This window comes from Solenopsis invicta, chromosome 11 (assembly GCF_016802725.1).
Source record: "Solenopsis invicta isolate M01_SB chromosome 11, UNIL_Sinv_3.0, whole genome shotgun sequence".
Lineage (NCBI taxonomy): Eukaryota > Metazoa > Arthropoda > Insecta > Hymenoptera > Formicidae > Solenopsis > Solenopsis invicta.
In genome coordinates this window covers 16,794,587-16,807,877 of record NC_052674.1, presented here as the reverse complement: position 1 = coordinate 16,807,877, position 13,291 = coordinate 16,794,587, and the positions used below count along the sequence as shown (strand labels likewise).

The window sequence follows — 13,291 nt, the reverse complement described above, 5'->3', positions numbered from 1 at the left end:
TGAAATTGGAAATAGAACCAAACCATGAAAAAATATTACTGATGTAAAAAGAACTTTTCAAAACTTAATTTTGCCACCAATTGGTATAAACAAATTATTAAAAATTTATTCTAAATGAAAACTGATTGCGCCAATTAATTCTACGGGAAAAATTACTAAAGAAACGTTGCAAAAGTAAACTTTGCAACTAATTTGTTTATAACAATTAAAAACACGTTTTACATGTTTTTCTTGAGTCATTTTTCCCGTAGAATCGATTGAAGTAATCAATTTTCTTCTACAATCAATTTTTAGTAATTTGTTTATAACAATTAGTTGTAAAATTGATTTTTGCAGGCGTGCTTTTTACGTCAATGTTTTTTTATGCTCTGGTACTATTTTTAATTGTTGTTTTTTTGTCTATATTAGTTTGGGTAGAAACAGGTTTAATTATTTATATAGTTTATATAGATTATTTTAAAAATAATTAAAGCTAAATAATCAAAGGGCTAGTGAAAATGTTCGCGCGATATTCAACACCTAAGTTTTTTCTTGTTCAAATTAGCTTTACTTCAAATATAAATTTTTTATTAACAATATCACAAGTGTACGATTAGCTCAGTGTTAACGTATTAGATTATTGTTCCGAAATCTTAAGTTCGAATCCTGCCAGCTCCAATGCGTTTTTAAAAATTGTAAAATAATGTGTAATCGTAATTAATAAAATAGAATATATGCGAATTAGATTAACCTATAATAAAAATAAGATTTAAATCTGCAAAAAACTAAAAAAAAAATTTTTATAATAAAAATTTTTGAATAAAAATGATTGATTTCTGCTGCCAGCTTGACATTAGTTCTTGTCAGCACGGGATGCTCGATTTGTGCTAGCAGTCTGCCGTCAGATTGTGTTGCGCATGTCATGTTCGAATTCTGCCGCCTCTGGCGTCATGTGCTGGCAGCACGGCGTGCTTGCCTGATGGTATCATTTCACTGACATAGAATATCAAGTTCTGTCAACAGAACGTAAGCAGAATTTGAGATCAGTCTGCCAACACGTCTTGATCGAATCTGCCGTCAACCTCTCGACACAGTACTAACATTTTGTTGATTGGGTATATAATACTATTTGTCATAAAAAAAGTTTGAAGTTTGAGGTCCAAATTTGTCATTACTCTTTGTTCCAAAGTTTGAAAGGACTTGTGGCCAAATTGAACTTCTACGAGTACATCGGAATTGCAACCCGATCGTAGTACTGGTGATCGGTCGACCAAATTTGGTTTTAGAAAGGTTAAATTAGTAAAGTAATATGAATCATCAGACTCATTAAAATAATTAAATTTTGTTTATTTCAACTCTAATTATATAATAACAATATCATAACATGACCGGAAAACGTCTAATTACATAAACTGTCCACTAATTTGTTTTTTTATAAACAAAATTTATATTTTTTATTGCCAAATTACTCGTGTTTACTCAATACCAAAAAAATACATTTATAATTTTTTAAAATATCGACTTTTAAATAGAATTTTAAAAGATTTTAAATCTATTTTGATAAAAATAGAAGTGTTTGATTTAAACCAAGGGGTGGTCCGATTTGGGACCATTAGTTTGAAATTGGACTAAAAATGACGTATTTATATTTTCCATTATATTTAGTTCAACACAGATGAGAGATACTTCAAATTGTTTGAAGCAAAAATGAAGGGAATTAAATTATCTTTTCAACGGCACCTTCGGTTTTATGATCGGATTTTATTTGCGCCTTCTAGAAAACAAAAACTACAAATAGGTTTAACTTATCCCACTCTCCTACAAATATACGAACTTATAAATTGTGATTTTAAAAACTATAATAAATAATTCAGAAAAACCAAAGGCGAGCACAATAAAGACATCAAAAATCTTTTTCACTTTGCTTTTAATCTTTATTTTTATTCTAACGCAAAACTAATTTCGACTTAAACTTAGTCTTTTTCAATCGCTCATTACAATTAAAAAATTACTTTCAGCGTCTACACTTTACATATTAGTGCAGATGTGATTAAAATGATTATAAATAACCTATAGTGTCTTAACAACATTTTGCGATATCTTACGATATGTGAACTACTTGAATCGTCAATGTGGCTCGTTCAACAATATAAATTCATGGTTAACGTGTTGAAAATAAGCCATTCTAAGCTATATAAATTATGGGACCAGCGAATCAGCCTTATTCTTTATCAACATCTGTTATACTATAACAATGAAGTTTTCTGATAAATTATTTTATTACATTGTTACGATCAAAATATCGTCTTTGGTAGTCAGTACGAAATAAATAAAACACGTGAACAAATGCTATTCCAGGTCAGCCAAAAAATGAATATGTTTACCATATATTTGTTTGTCAAATTGTTAAACATTTTTTTATTATTAGAAACTCTAACAGATTAAAATATATTTTATTTAAAAGTCTCGTATCTTTGTGTTAACCTTTTGTGGCATTTTTTTTTCTAGTGAATATATTTTTTTCTTGTGAAACTTGTTATCCGGGTTTTGGAATCCAGTATGAAAAATATATAATTCAAAATTGCGGATCCAATATGACGGACAAAATTTCGACGGACAAAATTTCGACGGACAAAAACCAACTTAAATTTGCTTAAAACACGTTATTCAAAAATTTTGGAGGTTGCTGATTAGAAATTCAATAGCAAAACTTAGAAAATTAAAAATGGTAGATCCAATATGGCAAACAAAATTTTCAAAATCAACCGAATTCGCTTTAAACTTTGAAAATTTGCCATATTGGTCCGCCATATTACATCTGGCATTTCGAATTTTGTATCTTTAACATTGGATTCGTAATAAGAGACCTCAAAAACACCTGAATAACAAGTTTCAGGCAAATCCGGTTGATTTCGATAACTTCATCCGCCACCTATTTGAATTTTTGACGTTGGATTAGTAATCAGAAACCTCAAAAACTCTCAGATAGTGACTTTGAAGTATATGTTATTATGCAAAATTTGATGCAAACAAATTTAATCTCTAAGAACGACAATTTTTCAATACATATTTATTAACAACAAAATTATTTATTTAAAATATGATTCTAAAACTTAATTTATTAGATAATGAAAACTTTTAACGATACCAAACATGCTAAAGGATTACGTGAAACCATTAATTCGTTGATCAAATAAACTTGTTTAGTAGGTGTCGCTCCCAATCTACCACACCGTGACGCAAAGGGGTAATATTATTATTTTGTTTTGTTATTTAATATAGATCATTTCAGATATCAATCTTTTGTGTTATTTTGGTTTAAAATCTAATATCTCCACATTATTCCAATCAAATATATGATTTGATTCCAACGTGTGATTTGCAATAACTGTATACTTACAACAATCCTGGTATATTCTTTGGGTGTTTCATAACTCGCGTTCTCAACTGTCTCTACGTCTGATCAACATACCAAATAAATTGTGAAAAATGTGATGTATGTTTATAATTTGCGTATTGCAAGACATTAAGAAGTTGTTAAGAAACTGTAAGTTGTTTATAATCATTTTAATCACATCTGCACTAATAGTGCTTGTAGAATGTAGACGCTGAAAGTAACTTTTTAATTGTAATGGGAAATTGAAAAAGACCAAGTTAGGTCAAAACTAGTCTCGCGATATTTATGAAAATAAATGTTGAAAGCAAAGTGAGATATTTGATATCTTTATTGTATTCGTCCTCGGTCTTTCTGATTTATTTATTATTGTATTACAATAATCAGCAAAACATCATTGTTTACAAACCGTTCTTAAAGTGTAACACTCATACAAAATTTAATATAATACTTTTATGCAATGCTTTTATATAACAACATTTATATATTTTAATAGGAATGAGAAATAACATTTCACATTACCTTTTATCTTTGCTCTCTATATAATACTTTATATAATATTTTTTTAGTTTTTAAATTTGTATTCTGTGCTGATTTTTGTACAGTTTTAATCCTCAGCAGAATGATTAACTTACAATTTGAAAGCAATGTTTTATGACTTGAGTCGTTGTCTTTAGTAGTGCACAGTATATACAGTATTGGACAAAAGAAATCATACACCTTTAAAAAAATTGATTTTGTTAGTGTAACTATTTTTTTAACAAGCAAATAGGTTATTAAATACAGGAAAATCAAAGCATTTCAAAGTATTTAAATAAAGGAAATATGAAATAATCAAAATTGTTCTCAACTTTTTTGTAAAAATTGATTATTTAATATTGTTACATTTTACCCTGGACAAAATAAATCATACACTTAAATAGTTTAACGTAGGAAACTGCCAATATTTACATTGTATCTATGCTTAGAATTTATGTGTTCAGTGAATCAGAGTAACTGTAACGAGCAAGAACAATGTCACGGAAGCAAATTTCTCTTGATATCCGAAATTTGGTCATTTGGGACCGACAGAGTGGTGATTCTTTTAGGATAATTGCTAATAAATACTCGATCTCTGTTGGAGCAGTGCAGCACATTTGGAAAAAATACAAAACACATGGGATTGTGAAAAACTATTCTGGAAAAGGGGCTACAACTTTTCGTGATGATACCAGAATCGTTTGAATGTAAAACAAAATCCAAAATTATCATCGCGAAACATTGTGGAATCAATGAACTTGAATGTCAGTAGTCGCACTGTACGTCGTAGACTTAGGGAATCTGGACTAAAAAACGTGTTTGCATCAAAGCGTCCTTTCATCAATAAAATAAATAAGAAAAAGCGATTCACGTTTGCCAAGAAGTACGCAAATATGCTTCTAAGTTTTTGGAAAAAAGTATTGTGGTCTGATGAGAGCAAGTTTGAGTTATTTGGACAAAAACGGCGGTCTAGGGTGTGGCGAAAACCTGATGAAGCTCTCAAAGAAGTAAATATTCAGAAGACTGTAAAACATGTAGGTGGTAATATCATGGTATGGGGGTGCTTTGCCTGGTCTGGTAATTTAGCTTAATTGAAGGCATTATGACGGTAGAAGGGTATATCGATATCTTGTGCAAGAATTTAGAAGAATCTCTTTTAAAATTGGACTTAGAAAACAACTTTATCTTTCAGCAAGATAACGACCCAAAGCATAAGGCGAAGAAAACCATTGCCTTTTTCAAATCCAATAAAATAAAACTCCTCGAATGGCCACCTCAATCACCAGATTTAAACCCGATTGAAAATCTGTGGGCTTATTTAGACGGGAACGTAGATAAAACAAATGCAACTCACAAAACATCATATTATGCAGCACTCCAGAAGGCCTGGGAGGAAACTGATTCTGAATATTTGAAGAAATTAGTCGAGAGTATGCCTCATCGACTGGAAGCAGTATTAAAAGCTAAAGGCGGCCACCAAGTACTAAACATCATTAGAATTAATTTTATTTGTTTGTTAACTACTACTTCTACAAGCGTATGATTTATTTTGTCCAGGGCAAAATGTAACAATATCAATCTTTCACAAAAAAATTGAGAACAATTTTGATTATTTCTTATTTCCTTTATTTAAATACTTTGAAATGCTTTAATTTTCCTGTATTTAATATTATATTTGCTTGTTAAAAAAATAGTTACAGTAACAAATTCAATTTTTTATAAGATGTATGATTTATTTTGTCCAGTACTGTAACTATCTTGTGTCTCAAATGTTAAATTAAAATATAATTCTGTTTGTGACTTAAGGCTTGATACATAAAATAATTGTTATGCATTAATAAAAACTTAAAGCATATAACATTATCTTAAGTAATACTGATGCGTATATATGATATGGTTGTAATATCATATTTTGTATTATGATGACGTACCATTGCAAATTTAATAAAAGTTACATTTTGCTGCGACATTGTTCTACTATAAATTTGACGTCATTGATTGCAGGTAATAATGATAATGATAACAGTTACCTTTTAATAATCTCACAGTGACATTATAATTTAACTGTAACCTTATGAACTTATTATGACATCACTGTAAAGTTTTTCGCTATACCGATACCCCAGCAAACAAAAATGGATTCAAAATATTTAAAATGGATTAAAATGGATTCAAAAAATAAAAAATTTAGACTCTGCAATGATATCACAAATCCATTTCTATCCAATAAAAATTTAAGAATTCTTTGAAACTATTTTAATCCATGAAGTGAGATTGAAATTACGGGATTTCTCTTTTTCTTTAATCCAAAAAAGTGATGCGGGCTATATAATCCATTTTAGTCCATAAAATAGGATTAAAATAAAGTGATTTCTATTTTTTTCAATCTAAAAGGAATTTTCGCGACTTATCTAATCCATTTTAATCCATGACATAGGATTGAAATGACTTAATTGCTGTCTTTTAATCTAAAATGTATTCATATGAATTAAAATGGATTACAAATTTTCAATTTATTTTTGTTTACTGGGACGTATATATGTACGTATGTATTTTACGGAAATAAAAGGGATAATACATTAAAACAAGTCAGCTGAGTGCACACACATATATTACACACACACACACACACACACACACACGCGCGCGCACGGATATATACGCAACACTTTTATTTTTTGTACGCTGTAACATTTTTTTATTTGACATTATCCTGCAAAAAAAGAAGTGGTAGATTCAAAACGGGACACTCGGCGCGCGCGCGCGCGCGTGTGTGTGTGTGCGCGCGTGCGTGCTTGCGTGCGCGCGCGCGCGCGCCCATGAATGTGCAAAATTATGAAATAAATCAAGATATATATGCATATATTATAAAGTTAACATTACAAAGCTTATTTATTAACGATCACAATTACTAGCCTTTACACCTAGATTTGTGTGGCTGTCAAAGACGACAGAATTATAGATTGCATAATTTCTATTTAACATGACATCATCCTGGCTTATTCCATAATTGGCTGAATGACTTACATCATTCTGAATTTAGAGTTATTAACCAACTAGCAAGATTATAATTATAAGAGATTAAAATGTACCTGATCATCTTTGATTTTTGAAATCCTATACATCATATCTTACGTGTGACAAACGCTCAAATAAAGCAAAACTTCAGTACTTAATAAATAACTTAACCTGTTCAATAACAACGTGAAATAAAATGTAATTGATAAATTTGAAACTCTCTCTTTTCATTAATTTTAATCATCTTTTTTGTATCGTCGAACTGATATCAAGAATTTGATATTATGAAAAATTCTTTTGCAAAAATATGACAAATACAATAATAAAATAAAAATGTTTGATTTGCAGCACACTCAACTTGATTTACCAAAATCAAAATTGCTTTATTTTAGAAATTTTATTGTCTTTGAATTTTCTCATTGTAATTTTTAAATTATATTTTCGATAAACAATCAAGAAAACCGTTATAAAATAAAATCATACAATTCAAAATAATATTTCTTACATTATTCTGATTGTTTTTTTTAAATTTGTATTACTTCTCCAATAAATTATTATAACAAGTATATTTTATCGCAAAATAAATTTCTTTTGATATTTGCGAATTTAATCGTTTTTTATTTAATGATGTTCTGGCTATACAATCCCAAAATTATTCAAATTTGAAATTGATTAAATTCTATGTTTTTATAATTTAAGACGTGTATCATATGTGCTCAAATCATGTATAGAACTTAAATAATGCCAGTTAACATGATATTTGTCACTACAAATGAATATATTTGTATATTTTAAAATTTTTGCGATCGTCGACAAAAAACTTTTGGACATGAATTTTACTTGAAATCAACTGTAAGAAATAAAAGAATTAAACGCATATTAACATTTAATGTATATTAGATATCAAATAGTACTTAAAAATCCGTAAGATACTTAAATAAATATCATTAACATAATATTTATCCTTCTAGCACTTTATACAAGTCAAAATAGAATGTGGTTATGTAGCTCATTTGGAATTTTGCGTCGTTTTATCATTGAAATTTTAATAACGAATTATTACATCAATATAAACTTTTTTGTAAATATTGCTCAGTATTTTATTTACGCATAAACAAAGTTTCAGAATATTGACAAAGTTGCTTTTTTATAATTTTGTTGACATAAGTGGAAATGTATTGCTGCACCATAAGAATATATGCAAAATTTGAATAAAGTTGAATAGTTTATGAACCAGTTAGAGGATCAACTTCAGATTTTAAATATGTGTTCAGATAATAAATAGAAACGATTTATAAAATTTTCAAGGCATTGTCAATGTTAAAACGTTACCGTCAGTACATCTTTAAATATTTTTGCACAATCAGGATAAGTGATTTTTGCAAAACTGGGGGCCTATTCTCGAAAAATATTGTATACAAAAATATACGAAAATACTATAGTATATGATACAAATATTATAGAGTTCCCTAGTATTTTCGTATGCAATATTTTTCGAGAATAAGCCCCCTGATGTAATAGTGATTTTACAAAAAATTGAAAACATGTAATTGTAATTGCCTTTTGTATTTTCGGCGTTCTAATTTATCATTTTCTACAGCATACACACACATACACACACAACACATGCGCGCGCGTGACGCAAGTATACACTCTTCGTTAAACAATTCGCTCTACGATAAACGATACAATAAAATAAACAAATTCATTACATCGTCTGGTTATTGCTTCATTCGCTTTTACGTATGAAAGCCTTATTTTCAATTTTTTTCCAAATCTCTCTCATTTTGTCACTCACTTTGTTATAGTTTTGACAAACAAACTACTACACAATCACAAAAATGATCATTTTTATCACTTCAGACTTTCTTATAATTTATACGAATGATACTTAGTTGTTTCATTTTTCAAAGTTTCTCACGCGTTATTTGGTGCGTCAATAGTCACCGTAACTGTGACAAATGCCCGCACGAGAAGGGTCATATGGATTAAAGCAACAACTATGGAAGAATCGTTGTCTCGTCGATGTTTTCATCACTTATATCAAACGTATTAGCTTCGAATTGACGACGTCGTCATGCAAATATAGGAAAGCAATGCTCAACATTGTAATGATCATAAAAAGGAGAAACAAACGGGATAAAATATCACTGAAAAATACGAAAAAGTTTCACTTGCCTGAATAGTATTACGTTTGAGGAGCCGTGGTAGCAACTGCTTGCCGTCAGCTGATTTCGACTGTTGGCTGGTTGGTTGGTTGGCTGGCTGGATGGCTGGCAAGATGACCCAACGAGTCTAGTGACGAGAGTTGTGCGAGAGGGAGGGGTCAAATGCAGTTGGTGATGAGAACAGCGAGACGGAAGGGAAGAACGCTCTGTTGTGATAGCAGAGGATAGAAGAAGCGCGTGCGAGAGAGTTGAACGCAGTCGAATGAGGTAAAAACAAGTTAGTTGTGAGGGGACGTAAGCGGGAGAAGTCGTGATGAAACAAGAGGGGCGAGAGGGAGGCGTAGCGGAAAGGGAATTGTAGAATAGAGGGATCGTGGGTTCGGCGAGGGCGAATGTAACGTTGAGAGAAAAAAAATGGAATGCCTCGTAGAACAACGTTTGAGATAAATTTGATAAAGATGCTGCTACATACAGATTTTTACGATCAATGTGTTGCGTTAAAATAATGATTTTTTTTGCTGAGAAATACTGTTTCTAATCATTCTTAGATTTAAAATGTTAAAGAAATATTTTCCTCGTCTCATTTATTGTTTGCGTTTATCGGTATCTATTTCAGTTTTGGATATAGAATTGTATATTCTATTTATAATTAACTCAGTAAACATCATCTAACATCGGTGTTATAATTTCACATTCAAGAATCCCACATAGCATAAAATATTATTGCAATATTGCAATATATCAGAAATATTAGATATTACAGTAAAATATTGCAGAAATATTACCGGTATATTACAGTTTAATGAACAACATTAAACTATAATAATAATATTGTTACAACATATTGTTGCAATATAACATCCTAAATAGCAAGGTGATGTCAAATGGCGTTTCAATTATGTCTTACTGATGTTAACGATCATTACGACATTATTAAGATATCACAAAATTATACGTATACATACATATAGGGTAAAGACAGTTTTATAGAATGCCCGTTTTAACAATAATATTACTTCAATATAAATGTATTATTAAATTTCTAATTTATATATAAGGTTACATATTTATATTTATACATGATTTTTTTATAATGTAATTGTATATTTGTTGTAATTGTATATTTCTTTGTACAAAATTTTATAAACTTTTACGTATATGTTTTAGCAGAACCGTATTTCTATATATTTGAGAATGAAAGTAAAAATTAAAAAAATTTTAAGTGATATTTACTTAATTTAGAAATGTTTCAATAAATTATATTTAGATTTATAAATTTTTGATTTATAACAATATTATTTTAATGTGTTAATTGTATGAAAGTTTTTTCTATGTTTAATGTTATATCAATGTTATTTTCTTCTATGTCTAATATTAGAGGAAAGGAGGAGGTTGTGGAATATCATTTTGTTTTTTGACAATAACTCAGTAAATATTAACGCGACACATTCTAACCAATGTCAATTTATTAGCCATAAAGTTCTACTAAAGACCTTATAGGTAGGAGTTCATCAGGTATATAAAACGAACATAATTTACAATTTATTGAAGAGCGAAAAAAGAATGCGTCTGTGAAATAGCAGGGGAGATCGTAAAATACTAACAATTAATGTTATAAAAAGTACTTTTATTTATAAAAAGAATATAAATTTGTGATTTTTCATAAATTTTACCCATAAACAAGTGTTATAAAACAAGGTTTTACAAACATTTCATAAAATATTTTTTATTAAAGAAACTTTCTTTAAATAATTTCTTTGCTTAAAAATGTTTTAAATAAAACTTAAAGCTTTTTAAAGTAATTTCTTTGCTTCTAATAAACATATTATAACATCTACAATAAGATTATTGTAACGTCGCAAGAGAAATGCATGTGGCAGACAACCATATTCCATAATCACAGATCGCATATAACATAACTTTATTTGTCAAATTCATACGCACATAATGATACACATTAAATTCAATAATATTATTTGAAATTTACATTTGAAGCGTTCAAGTTAGACTAAAATTAAAAAATTAATATGTAACATACTTTTGAAAATTATATAGAGAGTATACCTATAAAAATTTCTGCTATCTGCAAAATTAAAATTCAGCTTTTATAAAAACACAGCAAACACTAATGACCAGTAACCATCCTACAATTTTGAAATAGACTATAACAAAATAATTTTAACTCTTGCTTTTAAAATTCAACGCGAATTATACGAAATATTATGATAAATATTCCATCACCCCAGATATATTCCTCAACCGCCATCCTTCTTCTACATATTATAATTTTTTAAATGATATTAAAATAACAATTCAATAAAAATAAAAGTCATAAAAATAATTTATTTATTTCGCAATATTATATAAATATCACATAAATATCATATAATATTACAATAATACAACTGCAATGTATCACAACAATATTACTGTGATTTATTTTTGCGGACAATGTAGTATTACTGTTAACCTTTTAGTAATATTTCAACAATATTTGTGTTATAGTAATATTACAATGGAAAACTGTTACTGCAACATTACTATAATATTACGTTCTATGTGAGTTGTTACGTACATGCGATATATTTATATTGTTAACTGTAGTGATGGACTAAACCGATTATTTTTATTATTCGGTTACAACAGTTATTTTTATTTCCAAAACAGTTATTTAAACAATTATTCGATTAGGGCCTCTTTCACCAATCTAACCGATCGGTTAGTCCATTGAAATTGACCGCATTTGTTATTTCACACAATAGGCAATGCGATTGGTCAATTCCATTGGACTAACCTCTCTGTTAGCTCTAATCGAGATTGGTGAAAGAGGTCCTTAAGGGCCTCGCACATGAAATGCATAACATAACATAAGCACAACATAAGACCAATGGACCAATGAGCATTCAGCATAAAATCGCCGTATTGATTTACATAAGATTTTCATTGGTCCACAAGCCTTATGTTATGTTTATGCAGATAAATGCCAATGATCGATTATTCTCCTCATATTCAACTATGATTAGTCAATTTCTTAAGGCTTAAAGCTTACTACATCTATTGTAGAGTGGGACTTATAGTCTTGGTTTACAATCGGTGTAGTAAGCCTTAAGCCGTTAAAAGTTGGTTTATGCAGACTGTAATTGCTAACTTATGCCGGAATCTGTAAGAATTTGACCAATCATAGTCGGTTATTTTTTTATGCATCGATTATGATTGATCGATCAATTTCTTATAGATTTCGGCATAAGTTAACGATTACGGCCTGCATAAACCAACCTTAATTGTAGACCGGGACTTAAGGCACATTTACAATGGGGATTCGTAACCGTAAAAGCGCTTCCATAAGAGTTGAATTATTTGAACTCTTATTAAAGTGCTCTTACGGTAACAAAACGAATCAAACGAGGTTAGGTTTTGAGTGATATAACAATGCATCCTATAGATCGATGTTTAAAACTATAATTGAGAAATGTATATACATTTATACGACAAAAGCCATTACGATTACAAAGATAAAATAAAATATTTTTTTTGTTAAAGGCTTTTCCACTAATTTTAATAGTTTGTTAAATTGTAGAACAGTCATTTTAATAAATTTGACAAAATTGTTCAGAATCATTTGTTTTTATAACATTAAAAAGAGTATAGTAATAGACCCTTTTCTTTTCGTTGCAATAAAGGGACCGATACTTTTTTTATTAATTTTTTCTTTTTACGTAATAATTGAACAATGATTTCAATTAAATTGAGAGATACAAGTATTTTTTTACAACGCTGAATATCCATAATTCATATAGTGAAGTTTTTACACTTTGTAACAGCTCTGCGCTTTTATGGTTGGAATCGATTTAAACAAATTCATAATACGAATTTAACAATTCTTTACGTAGTGTTATGTTAAACATTATGTGCTGCCATTGGTCTAGTTTCCACGAGGCATTAATCCGCATCTAGAGTCCTATATAAAGAGAGAAGCGACATCAAACCCCCACCACAACCTTCAGTATCCAATTGAGTCCTCCACCGTCATTTTGGGACCGCTCTAACGTCATCAAACACCATTCGTATCATTCTGCAAACAGCTGTGGTCACACTATGGCTGCTCGCTTAGCCAAGCAAGTATCAATCAGATTACCAATCAGAGCTTCGGACATCAATGTCGCTTCTCTCTTTATATAGGACTCTATCCGCATTTAATCCGATGTAGAACCAA

The 13,291-nt window shown here is 29.5% G+C and overlaps 1 protein-coding gene across 2 annotated transcripts in view; it reads right to left on the bottom strand.

Annotated features, from left to right (window-relative positions):
- Positions 1-9,346, bottom strand: part of LOC105201253 — an 87,414-nt gene extending 78,068 nt beyond the window's left edge. The window contains exon 1 of one of the 2 annotated variants that reach the window (XM_026140216.2): positions 9,089-9,346. The gene's annotated coding sequence lies outside the window, so the exon portion shown is untranslated. The remainder of the gene's footprint in view (positions 1-9,088) is intronic. The other variant, XM_026140214.2, reaches the window with a different exon arrangement.
- Positions 9,347-13,291: the final 3,945 nt, after the last annotated feature.